At 42.9% G+C, this 15,584-nt stretch overlaps 1 long non-coding RNA gene across 2 annotated transcripts in view; it reads right to left on the reverse strand.

Annotated features, from left to right (window-relative positions):
- LOC141580292 (uncharacterized) overlaps nucleotides 1–15,584 on the reverse strand; it is a 33,187-nt gene that overhangs the window by 11,986 nt on the left and 5,617 nt on the right. The window lies entirely within an intron of this gene.

Consider the following 15,584-nt stretch of genomic DNA (forward strand, 5'->3'; position numbering starts at 1 on the left):
AAAGAGCCATTGCGTTTGGCCCTGGTTTTCAATCCATAAATGAGCAAAGCAGGCATGGTTGTTGCCTTCATGGAGTTTTACTTTTAGTGGAGAAAATAACCGTCAAACAAAGAATTTATTACCATAGTGGTAAGAGGTCCATTAAAAATGTACGTGATTGCCGGGCGAGGTGGCTCAAGCCTGTAATCCCAGCACTTTGGGAGGCCGAGGCGGGTGGATCACGAGGTCAAGAGATCGAGACCATCCTGGTCAATGTGGTGAAACCCTGTCTCTACTAAAAATACAAAAAATTAGCTGGGCATGGTGGTGCGTGCCTGTAGTCCCAGCTACTCAGGAGGCTGAGGCAGGAGAATTGCTTGAACCCAGGAGGCGGAGGTTGCGGTGAGCCGAGATCGCGCCATTGCACTCCAGCCTGGGTAACAAGAGCAACACTCTGTCTCAAAAAAAAAAAAAAAAAAAAAAGTACGTGATTGACTGGGCACCGTGGCTCACACCTGCAATCCCAGCACTCTAGAAGGCCAAGGTGGGCAGATCATCTGAGGCCAGGAGTTCATGACCATCCTGGCCAACATGGCAAACCCCATCTCTACTAAAAATACAAAAATTAGCTAGGCCTGGTAGTAGGTGCCTGTAATCCCAGCTACATGGGAGGCTGAGGCAGGAAAGATTGCTTGAACCTGGGAGGCAGGGGTTGCAGTCAGCAGAGATCATGTCACTGCACTCCAGCCTGGATGACAGAGTGAGACTTCGTCTCAAAAAAAAAGAGAAAAAGGATGTTTTGACCAGGTGCAATGGCTCATGCCTGTAATCTCAGCTACTGGGAGGCTGAGGTGGGAGGATCACTTGAGCCCAGGAGTTTGAGGCTGCAATGACCTATGATCATACCACTGTACCCCAGTCTGGGTGACACAGCAAGACCCCATCTCTAAAACTCTAAGAAAGTAAAAACTACAAAAGTACATCATCATCTCTTTGCTTCCCTTAAAAAAAAAAAAAAAAAAAAACTGTTGCCTTCCTTTTTCCCTCTCCCTTCCTCCCTCCCTTCCTCCCTTCCTTCCCCAAAAAGCCATTAGGTTGGCCCAAACAAGGCAGGCAGAGTGGAGGAGACAGGCCTGAGCAGGGCTAGCCTACGCAAGAAGGCGCAGTAGTCTGGCACAGCCAAAGAGATCAGCCAGAGGCCAGGTGCAGTGGCTCACACCTATAACTTTTGTGATTCATGCCTCCCAATTTTGGGAGGCCAAGGCAGGCAGATCTCTTGAGGTCAGGAGTTTGAGACCGGCCTGGGCAACATGGTGAAAACCTGTCTCCACCAAAAAATACAAAAATTAATTAGTGCACACCTGTAGTCCCCAGCTACTTGGGAGGCTGAGGCAGGAGAATCCCTTGAACCCAGGAGGCGGAGGTTGCAGTGAGCTGAGATCGTGCCACTGCACTCCAGCCTGAGCAACAGAGTAAGACTCTGTCTCAAAAAAAAAAAAAAAAAAAAAAAAAAAAGATTGGCTACATACAGGAAGATTGAGCAAATAAGTAAATATAACAAAGGTTAATCTAAGCCAGATGTCTCCCAAGGGAAGCATAATGGAAAGTAGAAAACCTTGAACAGATCCTTGGGTGTTGAATTGAAATTGGAGGTATTGAAAACTCTTGGTTTTTAATACATACAAATAGAAGAATAGAGATGTAAATGTGTGTATGTGTACATACATGCATTTTCCAGCTGTGTCAACTGAAAGAACTGGGAGCAATGAGTACACTTAGTACCCAGATGTTGATTTGCAAACCCCTCTCTCCTCCAAAAGGAACCAGGCCTCCTTGGAGAAATGACTGATTCCAGGATTGGGGCAAGGAAATTACAAGATGAGTCTAGACAGTTTACCTTTTTATGGCCAAAAATAAGGAGGTGTTCAAGCAGGATGAGGACATGTTAAAAGGGTACACAAGGCAGCTTGAAGGGGCTCTCACTAGTCAAATCTTCAACAACTCAAACGTCAAAAAACGGCAGTAGTAATAAAGCATAATCGATTGAACCAAATAAGGAACCCATGAATCCACCTTGGTATAAACAAATGAATTATTCAATAAATGGGGAGAAGAGAAACTCCTTTGTGTAGTAGAAAGCCAACTAATAAATGTAAAAGAAGTTATAGAGTTTAAAAAATCCCCATTTGGCATCAGTAATAATTATAGCAATAATTAGGCAAGAAGCATCAAAGGATGCCAAAACTTACGTGTGAAAGTCGGGTAAGTAATAGAAATTTCCACAGCTTCAGAGTTGCTGAGGAGTGGAAGAATAACCCCTCAACGATGTCTCCATCCTAATCCCCAGAACCTGAGAACATGTTACCTTACTTGACAGCAGAGACTTTGCAGGTGTGAGTAAATTAATGATCTGGACACGGGTAGGTTGTTTGGGTGGGTCTGATGTAATCACAAGGGTCCTTGTGAGTGAAAGACAGCAGCAAGAGAATCAGAGAAGATGAGATGATGGAAACAGGGGTCAGAGTGAGAAAGATTTGAAGCTGCGACACTGCTGGCTTTGAGAATGGCAGAAGTGGCCAAGGAATGAAAAACAGGGAAGCAGATTCTCTTCTAGAGCCTCCAGAAGGAACGCAGTCCTGCTGACACCTTGACTGTAGCCCAGTGGGACTCCTTTCAGACTTATGACCTTTAGAACTGTAGGATTATTAAAAGTGTGTTGTTTTAAGTCACTAAGTTTGTGGTAATTTGTTGCAGAAGCAATAGGAAACTAACACCATTACAAAAGAAAAAAAAACTTCACAGTGGACAAATCTGACAGAAACTATCTTAGTGAAAGTGAGCAAAATTGGCTGGGCACGGTGGCTCAAGCCTGTAATCCCAGCACTTTGGGAGGCTGAGGCTGGCAGATCATGAGGTCAAGAGATTGAGACCATCCTGGCCAACATGGTGAAACCCTGTCTCTACTAAAAATACAAAAATAATTAGCTGGGCGTGGTGGCATGAGCCTGTAGTCCCAGCTACCCAGGAGATTGAGGCAGGAGAATTGCTTGAACCCGGGAGGCAGAGGTTGCAGTGAGCCGAGATCGCGCCACTGCACTCCAGCCTGGCAGCTGGTGACAAAGTGAGACTCTGTCTCAAAAAAAAAAAAAAAAAAAAAGGAATGAAAGTAACCAAAATTAACACCATCAGAAACAGGCCAATAGGGTGTACTACCAGATAAGATGTAATGAAAAGACCAACATCTGTTATATTTTAGCCAAAAAAAAAAAAAAAAAAAAATGCATAAACTGAGACATAAGACAACATCAGACAAGCCCAATGTAAAATGAGAGACATTTTACAAAATGCCTGGCATATAACTTTTTTAAATGTCAAAGTGTGAAGGTCAAGGATAGGGTGGCAATTTACAAATTGAAAGATACTAAAAACAAACAAAAAATGACAACTGAAGCAATGTGTAACCCTGGACTGATTCTTTGCTACAAAGGAACTACTGAGACAACTGAAAAATTTTAAGTAGATTCTGGAGAAGGATCAAGGGAATTCTTGTACTATTCTTTTAACTTTTCAACTGTTCCCAAAAAAATTTTTAAGTGGGTGATTGTCATGATAATACGAGTCTTGTGCAAGCCTAATGGATAAAGGATGTCAGAGCAATGGGTGGGAGATGGGCGGGGGATATGAAACGTGAGGCTGGACAAGATGGCACATTTGTTGAATGGGAGATAAAGGTCTGGGAGTGCCTGATTTGACCCTTGAGGCCCTTGTTTCTGAATGGAAATTAGGCTGGAGCCACCTTTCCCTGAGTGCCTTAGCCTGAAACTTGCCAGATTGTCCTGTTTGCTAACACTGCCTCCTAGGCTGTCCCTGAAGATGACTCAGAAAGCAGCACTGAGAAGCAGCTGGAACCTCATTTAGAAACTTGGAAAAACATCAATGTGATGATAATTTTAACTTAATATGGCCAGCAGATGGCAGCAGGAAACTCAGGGAAAGAACAAGAACGGGAGCTGGAAGGCCTGTGTTTGCTGCTTCAGCTCAGCCAGGAGACAGCAAAGGCCGGCTGGCTCATTGAGTTGTTGGCCATCTTTGAATTAAAGGGTTCCTACTAGGCAACACAACCTTAGACAGCCCAACCTCACTCTCTGGACATCATGGCCGAAAGAGGAGGACTGGGAGAAATGTCTTAGTTGTGTTTTAAAGAAATAAACGTTTATTTTTTCCTAATAATATAAAAAAGAAAAAGAGAAGCCATCATTTTTTTTTTTTTTTTTTTTTTTTTGAGACGGAGTTTCACTCTTGTTACCCAGGCTGGAGTGCAATGGCGCGATCTCGGCTCACCGCAACCTCCGCCTCCTGGCTTCAGGCAATTCTCCTGCCTCAGCCTCCTGAGTAGCTCGGATTACAGGCACGTGCCACCACGCCCAGCTACTTTTTTGTATTTTTAATAGAGACGGGGTTTCACCATGTTGACCAGGATGGTCTCAATCTCTTGACTTCGAGATCCACCCGCCTCGGCCTCCCAAAGTGCTGGGATTACAGGCTTGAGCCACCGCGCCCGGCCGAGAAGCCATCATTTAATGGAACCTAAATTAGATGCCTCGAGAGTCCCAAACATTAAGAACAGGAAGAGCTGGATTCACAAGTCATGGGGCCCAAAGTGGCATCAAGTATTTCTGACAATTATAATAAAAATAGAGCTTCAATTTATTTACCTGTAAAATGGGAACAGAAGGTTTTGCAAATCGGATGAGTCAACATATCAAGAGAGTTTATTTTTTAATTATTTATTTTTTTGAAACAGGGTCTCACTCTGTAACCCAGGCTGCAGAGAGTTTAGCATAGTGACTGCCATGTGGTCAGTACTTAATAAAAATTACCTGCAATTATTATTATTACTGAACACTTACTATGGGCCAGGCATTGAGTTGTTTTATGTATATTATTTGTTCTTTACAATAGTCTTATACTGCAGATTTTATTATCTCAATTTAACAATTTCAGACTCAGATAATTTAAATAATTTACACATGTACCAAATGCCTATTAGGGACACTGTAGAATTCAGCAGGATTAAAGACAGACACGGTCCCTGTCTTCCTGTAACCATCTGTCTAGTTGAGGATCATATAGCTAGCCAGAGTAAAGCCAGAATTTGAACCCAGGTCTCTCTAATTCAAAAGCCTTGCTCCTCTTTGGCTTCCTTATATAATAAAAAGAGTGAACTTTGGCCAGGCATGGTGGGTCATGCCTGTAATCTCAACACAGGGAGGCCGAGGCGGGCGGATCACGAGGTCAGGAAATCGAGACCATCCTGGCCAACATGGTGAAACACTGTCTCTACTAAAAATACAAAAATTAGCTGGGTGTGGTGGTACGTGCCTGTAATCTCAGCTACTCAGGAGGCTGAGGCAGGAGAATCCCTTGAACCAGGGAGTCGGAGTCTGACTACAGAGGGAGACTCCATTTAAAAAAAAAAAAAAGAGTGAACTTTTACTGAATGCCCATTGTGTGCCAGGAAATTTACATATTATTTAGTTTTCATATTGCCCAATCCAATGAAATAAGAATTATTGTCACTATCATTATGCATATTAGGAGATATTAAGTGACTTGCCCAAAGACCATGCCACTAAGGAGTAGGCACATTCCTTATGTATTTGAAGTCCATGCTCTTTCCCCGGCAACACACTCTAGATACTTCGTAGGCTCAGAAGGGATCTGCACCAGCATCATCCTCATTCTGTCCACAAGTTACATCAAAGACCAACCCAAGCAGGTCATGAAATCAAAAAAGTATCTTGGTAGTGTGGATCCTCTGAGATCTTCAGATACAACTCTTTGAGCAACATATTTTTAAGTAGACACAGAAATCCCTATCAAACTGGCATAGCAAATAAAGGGAATTTATTGGTTAAAGTAATAATTGGTTGATTGATTGATGAAATACTCAGGGAATACTTCAGCTTCAGAAGTGTCTCCATTAGGAAGGAATTTCTCTCTCACTCTATCATTGAATGTCTTTCTTCTGTGCTGGCTCCATTAGTAGTCCAGTAGAAAGAGAACTCTCACAGTTGAGTTCTAACTAGATGTTTGCCACATTCAAACACAAGTCCTTGGTCTGATTTTCACTGTTCTACGTTGGGTCACATGCTCATCACTGAACCAATCACTTTGGCCAACTGGGGCCTACCCTTGAAGCTGAAGGTTGTCAATCTCTCTCATACCTGATGAGACTTAACAGCAGGGAGGAGTTATTCTCCAAATACAGTTTGGGGTATCTTTCTACTCAAAGGATGAATGATTGTGGTGGTTGCATGACAAAAACAACAGATGTCTCCCACACCTACATTCTAATGAAACTGAACTATTTTGTACTGTCTGAAGCACATTCTGTACTTTCCTTCTGGCAGGCTGTTGGTCACATGCTTCTCTTGATTAGTACACATTGTTCTCTTAGAACATTTGATCTCCCCTTCCAAGATCTCCCAACCAATCCTCCCTGGTCTTGACAATTTAAATACTATCTCCTTATTGCCCATAGATATAATCTCTCACAGTTCTCCTATCTTGCCATTATATTTTAGTTATTTATATATTTGTCTTAACCTAACCAATCTTAAATTTTGAGTTAGATTCCTTATGTTAATAAAGATGTTTATAATCTACAGAGGAAGGAATTATCATATTTAGAAATTTTAATCAATAGCAAAGATGAATACTTTAGTGAATTCCTTAAAATCTGAATCAGTAGAATCCACATGAATGAGAATTTACTGTAATTGGAGAAAGAATACATTTTAACAGTAAAATTTATTTTCAGATTAACTAAAGTTAACCACCACATTTCCATTGCAACCTTTACTGAAATATTTGACACTGGGCGATCTTAAATACTGCAAGATATCTCGGTATCTAAAAGTGAATCATTCTGGAAATGGGTATTCCTCCTTGAGTGAGTACAATAGGTAAATTCCTCAGTTATTTGTCTTTCCCTCACGGTTCTATAAAATCCTTCACACATATGCTGGACTTATATCTCTACAGCCAACCACAGAGCTTAGAATATTTTAGATACTCCATAATTGTTTGTTAAATGAAGCAGTGAAGGAATAAAAGCAATAATGATTGAGAAAAGTATGTGTTTATGTGTTTATCATTTTAGGTGTTTTGAAAAACAATCTCCAAAAGGCAAGGTGCAGTGGCTGATGCCTGTCATCCCAGCATTTTGGAAGGCTGAGGCAGGCAGATCACCTGAGATCAGGAGTTCGAGATCAGCCTGGCCAACATGTAAAAACCTTGTCTCTACTAAAAATACAAAATTAGCCAGGCATGGCGGCACATGCCTGTAATCCCAGCTACTTGGGAGCTGAGACAGGAGAATCACTTGAACCTGGGAGGCAGAGGTTGCAGTGAGCTGAGATCGCGCCACTGCACTCCAGCCTGGGCAACAAGAGTAAAACTCCGTCTCAAAAACAAACAAACAAAAAACAGAAAAACAATCTCCAGATGTAAGTTTATTTTGCTATCTTTTGACCACTTCTGCTGAAAAGGGAGCACTAATAATTTTCAATGAAGGGTTTTAGGTCATAGGTTGAAAAAATGCTACTCTGAAGGAAATATCCACTGCCCACTGTTCCTGGCAGTTTGCAGACACTACAGTGGTGTGTGAATGGATATAAAAGAAGAATAGGTGACTTTTCCTACACATAAAACTATAAATCCTGAAGTCCTAAGAGATTATGCAGTCAAGGTTCTGACAGTCCACTTAAAATGGGCAGATGAGGAGTACTTTTTTTTTTTTGGAGATGGAGTCTCACTCTGTCGCCCAGGCTGGAGTGCAATGGCATGATCTCCATTCACTGCAACCTCCAACTCCTGGGTTCAAGCAATTCTCCTACCTCAGCCTCCTGAGAAGCTGGGATTATAAGCAAATGCCACCATGCCCAGCTAATTTATGTATTTTTTAGTAGAGATGAGGTTTCACCATGTTGGTCAGGCTGGTCTTGAACTCCTGACCTTGTGATCCACCTGCCTCAGCCTCCCAAAGTGCTGGGATTATAGCTGTGAGCCACCACACCCAGCTGATAAGGAGTATTTCAGGAAGAAACTATTCACAAAGGTATAGACAGAAATGGGTCACATTTTCATTGCAACAAGATAGCAAAGGCTGGTGATGCACCTAAGGGCTAGCAATAGCAGTGAGCCATTACTATCCCTAAATCAGATGGAGCCAGATAAGAGATCAGTTTCCCAAACTCAGAAAGAGCTGAAATGGAGGCCCAGTGAACATAAGTTGGGATCTTTGAACTCAGCCACAGAGGGCAAATTAATACCTAACCTCTCTTCTTTCACCCTTTGTTTTTCTGCTGCTCTTACCTACAAGGGTAAGCCATTCTACAGGAAACCTGTTGATGTGGAGGCCATACAGGTCAGCCCCCTAAGGCACAAAACGGCATGGCGATAAGGGGAAGATGGGTTTTGCAAGAGCAAGCAAAGAATATTGACAGAGATCTTGAAGATATTCTAGTCTCATGGTAAAAAGCAATCTTTAGGGCAAATTTTTTTTTAACTTCTCATTCTTATTACTTTATTAGTAAAATGGAAATTAAAAATGCTCAATTTTTAGAGTTGTTGGGAGGATAAACAAGATAATGTTTATTAAGTTCTTAGCATAGTGTCTGGCACTGAACATCATCAAAAACTGGTCATTGTTACTAACAGTAACTGACTTAAGGATCTGAAATTACACAAAGGTCTCACTGATATGCCTTAAGAAATGTCCAGGATCAGAATGTGACCAGCCAAGAAGTGAAGGGAAAGTTTTTACAATGGGCATTTGCTGTTTTGACTTCCTAACATCCTTCCCCTTGGAGAACCTCTCCATGATTCTCAGTCCATGTGATTCAGGTTGACTGACCCAACCACCAGGGAAGGTGTTGTGACAAATGCCAAGCCAATCAGTGTGAATCCATTCTCCTTGCCACAAGACATCAAGTCCGGCCGGGCGCGGTGGCTCAAGCCTGTAATCCCAGCACTTTGGGAGGCCGAGGCGGGTAGATCACGAGGTCAAGAGATCAAGACCATCCTGGTCAACATGGTGAAACCCCGTCTCTACTAAAAATACAAAAAATTAGCTGGGCATGGTGGCACGTGCCTGTAATCCCAGCTACTCCGGAGGCTGAGGCAGGATAATTGCCTGAAGCCAGGAGGCGGAGGTTGCGGTGAGCCGAGATCGCGCCATTGCACTCCAGCCTGGGTAACAAGGGCGAAACTCCGTCTCAAAAAAAAAAAAAAAAAAAAGACATCAAGTCAAAGATAGGTATCTCACTGAAGGTGTCAGTTTAGAGTAAATGCAGGGACTTCTGTAAAAGTCACCAGAAAAGAAGTAGTCCTTTCACCTGGGATTGTTAGCAGAAAGGAATATCAACATGGAGCTGCTGGGGACCACATAAAGCCTGAAGGTGAAGCCATTTCAAAGAAAGATCATAGCCAAGAGATGGCCAGAGAATACTGATGACATCATCTGAGTTCCTCAACCAGCAGCTGGCAAACTTCTTCTGAGAAGAGCCAGCCAGTAAATATTTTAAGTTTTGTCAGCTATGAAAGCTCTCTTGCAAAGACTCAGCTCTGCCTTTGTAGCTTCAAAGCAGCCTTAGATAATATGTTTTAAAAAAAAATGAGCATGGCTGTATGCCAACAGCACTTTATTTACAAAATCAGGCAATGGACTATCGTTTGCCAATTCCTGTCCCAGGCCATGCCCAAAGCCAGACAACCCTGGGACTTTTCAGTTAGGTCTGCTATTAAATGTTCTTTTTAGCTTGGGTTGGTTTGAGTTAGATTTATATCATTACATTGGAAAAGGTACTGATACAAACCTCCATTTGATAAAATATAGCCTTAATTAGTCCAGTATGTCACAGATTGCCTGACGGTTGAGAAATTGGTCATTCCTGTCATCAAATAAAAATTCTGTGCCAGAGGCCGGGCACAGTGGCTCATGCCTGTAATCCCAGCACTTTGGGAGGCCAAGGTGGGTAGATCATGAGGTCAGGAGATTGAGATCATCCTGGCTAACACAGTGAAACCCCATCTCTACCAAAAAATACAAAAAATTAGCCGGGTGTGGTGGTACGTGCCTGTAGTCCCAGCAACTCAGGAGGCTGAGGCAGAAGAATCGATTGAACTCAGGAGGCAGAGGTTGCAGTGAGCTGAGATCGTACCATTGCACTCCAGCCTGGGCAACAGAGTGAGACTCCTCTACAAAAAAATTCTGGGCCAGGAGCTATGGCTGACGCTGGTAATCCCAGCACTTTGGGAGGCTAAGGCGGGTGGATCACTTGAGGTCAGGAATTCAAGACCTGCCTGGCCAACACGAAACCCCATCTCTACTAAAAATACAAAAAGTAGCCAGGTGTGGTGGTGCCCACCTGTAGTCTCAGATACTCTGGAGGCCGAGATGGGCAGATCACCTGAGGTCAAAAGTTTGAGACCAATTTGACCAACATGGAGAAACCCCATCTCTACTAAAAAATAAAAAAATAAATAAAAAATAAAAAAAGTTGGCAGAACATGGTGGCGCATGCCTGTAATCCCAGCTACTCAGGAGGCTGAAGCAGAAGAATCACAGGATCCAGAGAGACGGAGGTTGTGGTGAGCCGAGATCACGCCATTGCACTCCAGCCTTGGCAACAAGAGTGAGACTCTGTCGCAAAAAAAAAAAAAAAAATTCTGGTGGAGGGGAATGTCCCCGCTTTTACGCTAAGTCCATTCTGCAATTGGTAGTTATTTGGGGGGTCACATGTTTCTGCTACAAAAGTTGGAGTTTAACTGGCATTTATCTTCTTCTCGTAACAAAGGAAAAACAAGTAACCTCCATAAGTCTTTGCCTTAGGACAAGCAGTTCAATAAGAGACCAAAATACTCACTTGAATCTCTTTAGGACAAAATGATCCCAGAGGCTGTCATCCTCAAATATTTAAGAACTCCATAGAAGAGTTCTTATTTAATTCACGTAAAAACAGGGAAAGGGTGTGTTGTGTGGAGGGGAAGGATGGGCTCTTTAGGAAGACAGGCCCAAATGTTCCTGTCAAGGGAATTTATCACCCTTCTTAGGAAATGACTTTGCTACGTGGAAGATCTCATGTTCCTTGGATCAGGGCTGCTTGTTCTACTCTTTCTGACTAATTTCTTGCAGTTACTCAGACTTTCCTAGAATTAAGCTGATTTATTTGAAAGCTGAACACTGCAATCCTGCTCTTTAAAACATGTGTGGAGCTTCTGCTGGAAAGGTGTTAGATATTATATCTAAGTGTCTAATTGTAAGGAGTTTTGGTATTTGCTGAGCAACCGTAGGTGCTAGGAGCGGCAAGGATCCTAACAGTCAAGAGCATCTTTAACTGAATATTGAAAAAACATCGCCAGTATGGGATGTAATCATAGGCTAAATTCTATAACACAAACTTGAAATGCTGTTCCCATTAAAAGAGTAGATTAGTGTGGGCTAGAGAATTTAGAGAAGGCCTCAGGAGGACACTGCAGGTAGAGAGAAGTATTGGGACAAAAACACAGCACTATGGATGAAGATTTCATTTAATTTAACAAGTATTGGCCAAGCATGGTAGCTCATGCCTGTAATTCCAGCACTTTCGGAGGCCGAGGCATTTGGGAGGCCGAGTAATCCAATTCAAGGATTGCTTGAACCCAGGAGTTCAAAACCAGCCTGGGCAATATAGCGAGACCCTATCTCTAATGTATAAAAGAAAAAAAAAGGAATTTAGAAAATAAAAATTGTGTAAACAAGTTTTAAATAAAAAAATTTAACAAGTATTTATGAAGCATCTCCTTCATGCCAGATACTGGACTCAGCCCCATGAATACAATGGTAATAAGACAAACATGGTCCCTGTCCTTGCAACACTTACAGTTTAGTGGGGTATACGCGGAACATCTGAGGAGAAGATGGAATATATTTGTATGAAGTGTTAAAGGCTAGTTGGAGGGAAAGGGCAGGCCAATGAACTGGAGGAGGATGGATATGATGTGACTGCTTCAAGGGACCACTTGATGAAAATGCATGGTATTTTTATCTGTGGTAAACAGGGGAGCTGGTGGTAGAGGCAAGTGGAGGAATGGAGACCAACATGAGTGTGGAAGTGTGGCGGGAGAGCCTGAACTCGGGTCATGCGCTTCCTCCTTTGTCTGTTTTTATCTGGTACTCTTACAACTTGTTGTTAAGAACAAATAGTTTCTCTTCAAAGGGTTTCCGTTTCTGGTTCTTTGTTCTATTCTGTAAAGCAGTCTTACCCATGCACCTATCAGTCCTCCCCATCTCTGCTGTGACCAAACACACGCACGTATTTCTGGTCACCTATGTAACTGTCCTTCCCATCAGAAGCCCACCCTTGCCCCTTGATGATGTCAACAGTAGCCAATTGGAATTAGCCTAGATTGTGTATCCGACCCCAGCCTACAGAGGGAGGACATAGGAACACGGTCCACATGAATAAAAACTGCTGCTCTCACGGTCGGGCGTGGTGGCTCACGCCTGTAATCCCAGCACTTTGGGAGGCCAAGGCGGGTGGATCACGAGGTCAAGAGATTGAGACCATCCTGGTCAACATGGTGAAACCCCATCTCTACTAAAAATACAAAAATCAGCTGGGCATAGTGGCGCATGCCTGTAATCCCAGCTACTCAGGAGGCTGAGGCAGGAGAATTGCCTGAACCCAGGAGGCGGAGGTTGCGGTGATCTGAGATCGTGCCATGGCACTCCAGCCTGGGTAACCAGAGTGAAACTTTGTCTAAAAACAAAACAAAACAAAAAAAACCTGCTGCTCTCTTTTGTTCAAGGCACTCTCCCTTGCCTCTGCCTTGCATGCAGATGCCCTTCTATAGAAGTAAATTGCCTTGCTGAGAAAGCTTTTGCCTGAGTATTGGTCCCACTTTGTGGAACCGAGCACTTTTATCTCCAACAATCTGGGGGCTCATCCCAGGATTCCTGTTCTCCTTTGGGAAGGGGATCTCTGGTCCTCTCCCAGGAGGAGACGGTGCATCTCACTGCCTCACTGCGGTGGCCTCAGGGCCTAAAGATCAAGACTCTGCCTGCTGTGACGAATAAACCCAGACTCTCAGCAATGCAGGAAAGAAACTGGCTGGCAGCTTTGGGGAAAGGAGGCTCACATTACCGCAGTGACCAGGTAACTCTGTGCACAGACCAAGGTAAGAAAAGCCACAGGGGTGGCCAAGTATTTCCTTGGTGGTTCGGATTCTGGAGGTTGAAAGTGTGTGAATGGTAACAAGCACTACTGCTGTGTGGAGTGTCTGAGTCCAGTCTGCAGTTCCGTGGTTACCTCCTACGGCTAATGGTAGCTCTCTTGTAGGGATCCTGATGTTGGGGTTTATACAGTCCAGCCAACGTTAACAGAAACCTAATTTCTCTCTGGGGAAACCGCCAGAGCCAACGAAACGAGAGAAAGGTGCAAGGAACCTCCAGCAGGTGGGGCTAAAGGATAGGCGAGACATTTGTAATAAGAGAAATTGTGCCTAATAGCCCTAGCAAGCCCCTAGAGAAGGATAGGCAAGACATTTCTGATACGAGAGATTGAGCCTAACTAGGACCCAATATGGGACATACGCCAAGCAAGACAGGGAATATAAAGAATAAAGATAGCAACAAAGATATTCCCCCTGATAGTCCTCTAGGTCTCATGTTAAAACATTGGAAGGATGATGAAAAGACTAAACATAAGAAAAAGCAGCAAATCATAAGATATTGCTGATTCATTTGGACTCAAGAACCAATCCTCGAAACTTTAGTTTTCTGGCCAAATTTTGGGTCAAATGATGAATGGATCTGTGAACTTTTAATAGAAAACATTGCTAGTAGGAGACCTGCCTCTCAAGAGGAAACAGATTATGCCCTATGTTGGTGGCAGGGACATGTCCTTTGCCCTTCAAGGGTTGTGTTTGGAGGAAATTTAGTTGTAAGCACGCCCCATCAAGTTAAAACCATCTACCATCTTAAATCAGAAAGACAAAAAGGTGGTTTATTGACCCAAGAATCTTAAAGTACAAGGCTGTTCTGTTAAAAGATAATTTAACACTAACCACCAAATCTAATCTAGCAGGTTTCGTAACAGAGTCTAAACCTACTAAGAGAATACACGTTTAGATTTAATTTACTATCACACAAGAAATGCCTCCCACTTCAAAACATGGCGGCACGCGTTTGTAGTTGGTTCCTCACAAGTGGCTGAGGTATTCAGTAACTAATGGAAAAGCTCTTAAAAAATAGGGTCCAGAAAACTGTCTAATAGTCTACCCAAATTTGTAAGCTGTTTGCCTTGAGTCAAGCCTTAAAATACCTGCAAAACCAGGAAGGAACTATCTATACTGATTCTAAGTGGCCCATACTTTTAGAAAAATTTTAGACTGACTGAGGTTTTATTAAAAATAAAAGTTAAAACCTTGTTCACAAGGAATTAATCAGTTTTGTTTTTTTTTGTTTTTTTTTTTTTTTTTTTGAGACCGAGTTTTGCTCTTGTTACCCAGGCTGGAGTGCAATGGCGCAGTCTCAGCTCACCGCAACCTCCGCCTCCTGGGTTCAGGCAATTCTCCTGCCTCAGCCTCCTGAGTCGCTGGGATTACAGGCACGCGCCACCATGCCCAGCTAATTTTTTTTTTTTTTTGTATTTTTAGTAGAGACGGGGTTTCACCATGTTGACCAGGATGGTCTCGATTTCTTGACCTCGTGATCCACCCGCCTCAGCCTCCCAAAGTGCTGGGATTACAGGCGTGAGCCACCGCGCCCGCTGTCCATGTCTTTGGACACCAGAAAAGCCTGTCTTTCAAGAATCAGAAAAATAACCTAGTAGAACAGATAAGCCAAGCAGGTTGCTGTCCCTTCTAAAAATGCCTGTTTCCCACTTAATTCCTTACCTTCCTCCTACTACTGGGATCCCTGCTTTTTCTTCCACTGAAAAAGAAAAGCTAATAGAAATGGGCACTGGACAGAACTCAATGAATATTGCTAGACAAAAAAGAAATCCTGCCCCACCTGCATCAGAGGACCCTGAGCCATGTGTGATGCAGTTCTCAGAGTTTATAAGTGAATAAGAAATTCATACTTTAGTCAAATTAAGTCACAGATAGTTGCTTACTAATAAACTAACTACCTCAATAGAACCAATTTCACAGTGCTACCTCAAGCCCTAGACATTAAATAAGAATATCCTACTACCTCAAAGAACTACTTGACCAAATTAGTTCTAAAGACTTAGTTACCAAATGCCTTCCTATGGCCTGGTTAAAAATAACCTTTCTCTCAGGAATTATATACTTGATCTCTCCTCTACTTTCCCTTTTCCTAAATCCAAACCTTCATCAAAAGCTGAAAGAAGGAAAAACTTGAGTCAGCCTGGGAAGGACCTTACGTCGTGCTCCAACACACTGAAACCACAGTCCAGACAGCAGAAAAAGGATGGACCCATGATACCTGAGTCAAGAAAACATCGCCACCTCCAGAGTCATGGGCCATTATCTGAGGGAAAAACCCCCTCAAACTAAAGCTAAGAAAAGCTTAACTCTCTTTCATTTATTCT

Source organism: Saimiri boliviensis, chromosome 11, assembly GCF_048565385.1.
Source record: "Saimiri boliviensis isolate mSaiBol1 chromosome 11, mSaiBol1.pri, whole genome shotgun sequence".
Taxonomy (NCBI): Eukaryota; Metazoa; Chordata; class Mammalia; order Primates; family Cebidae; genus Saimiri; species Saimiri boliviensis.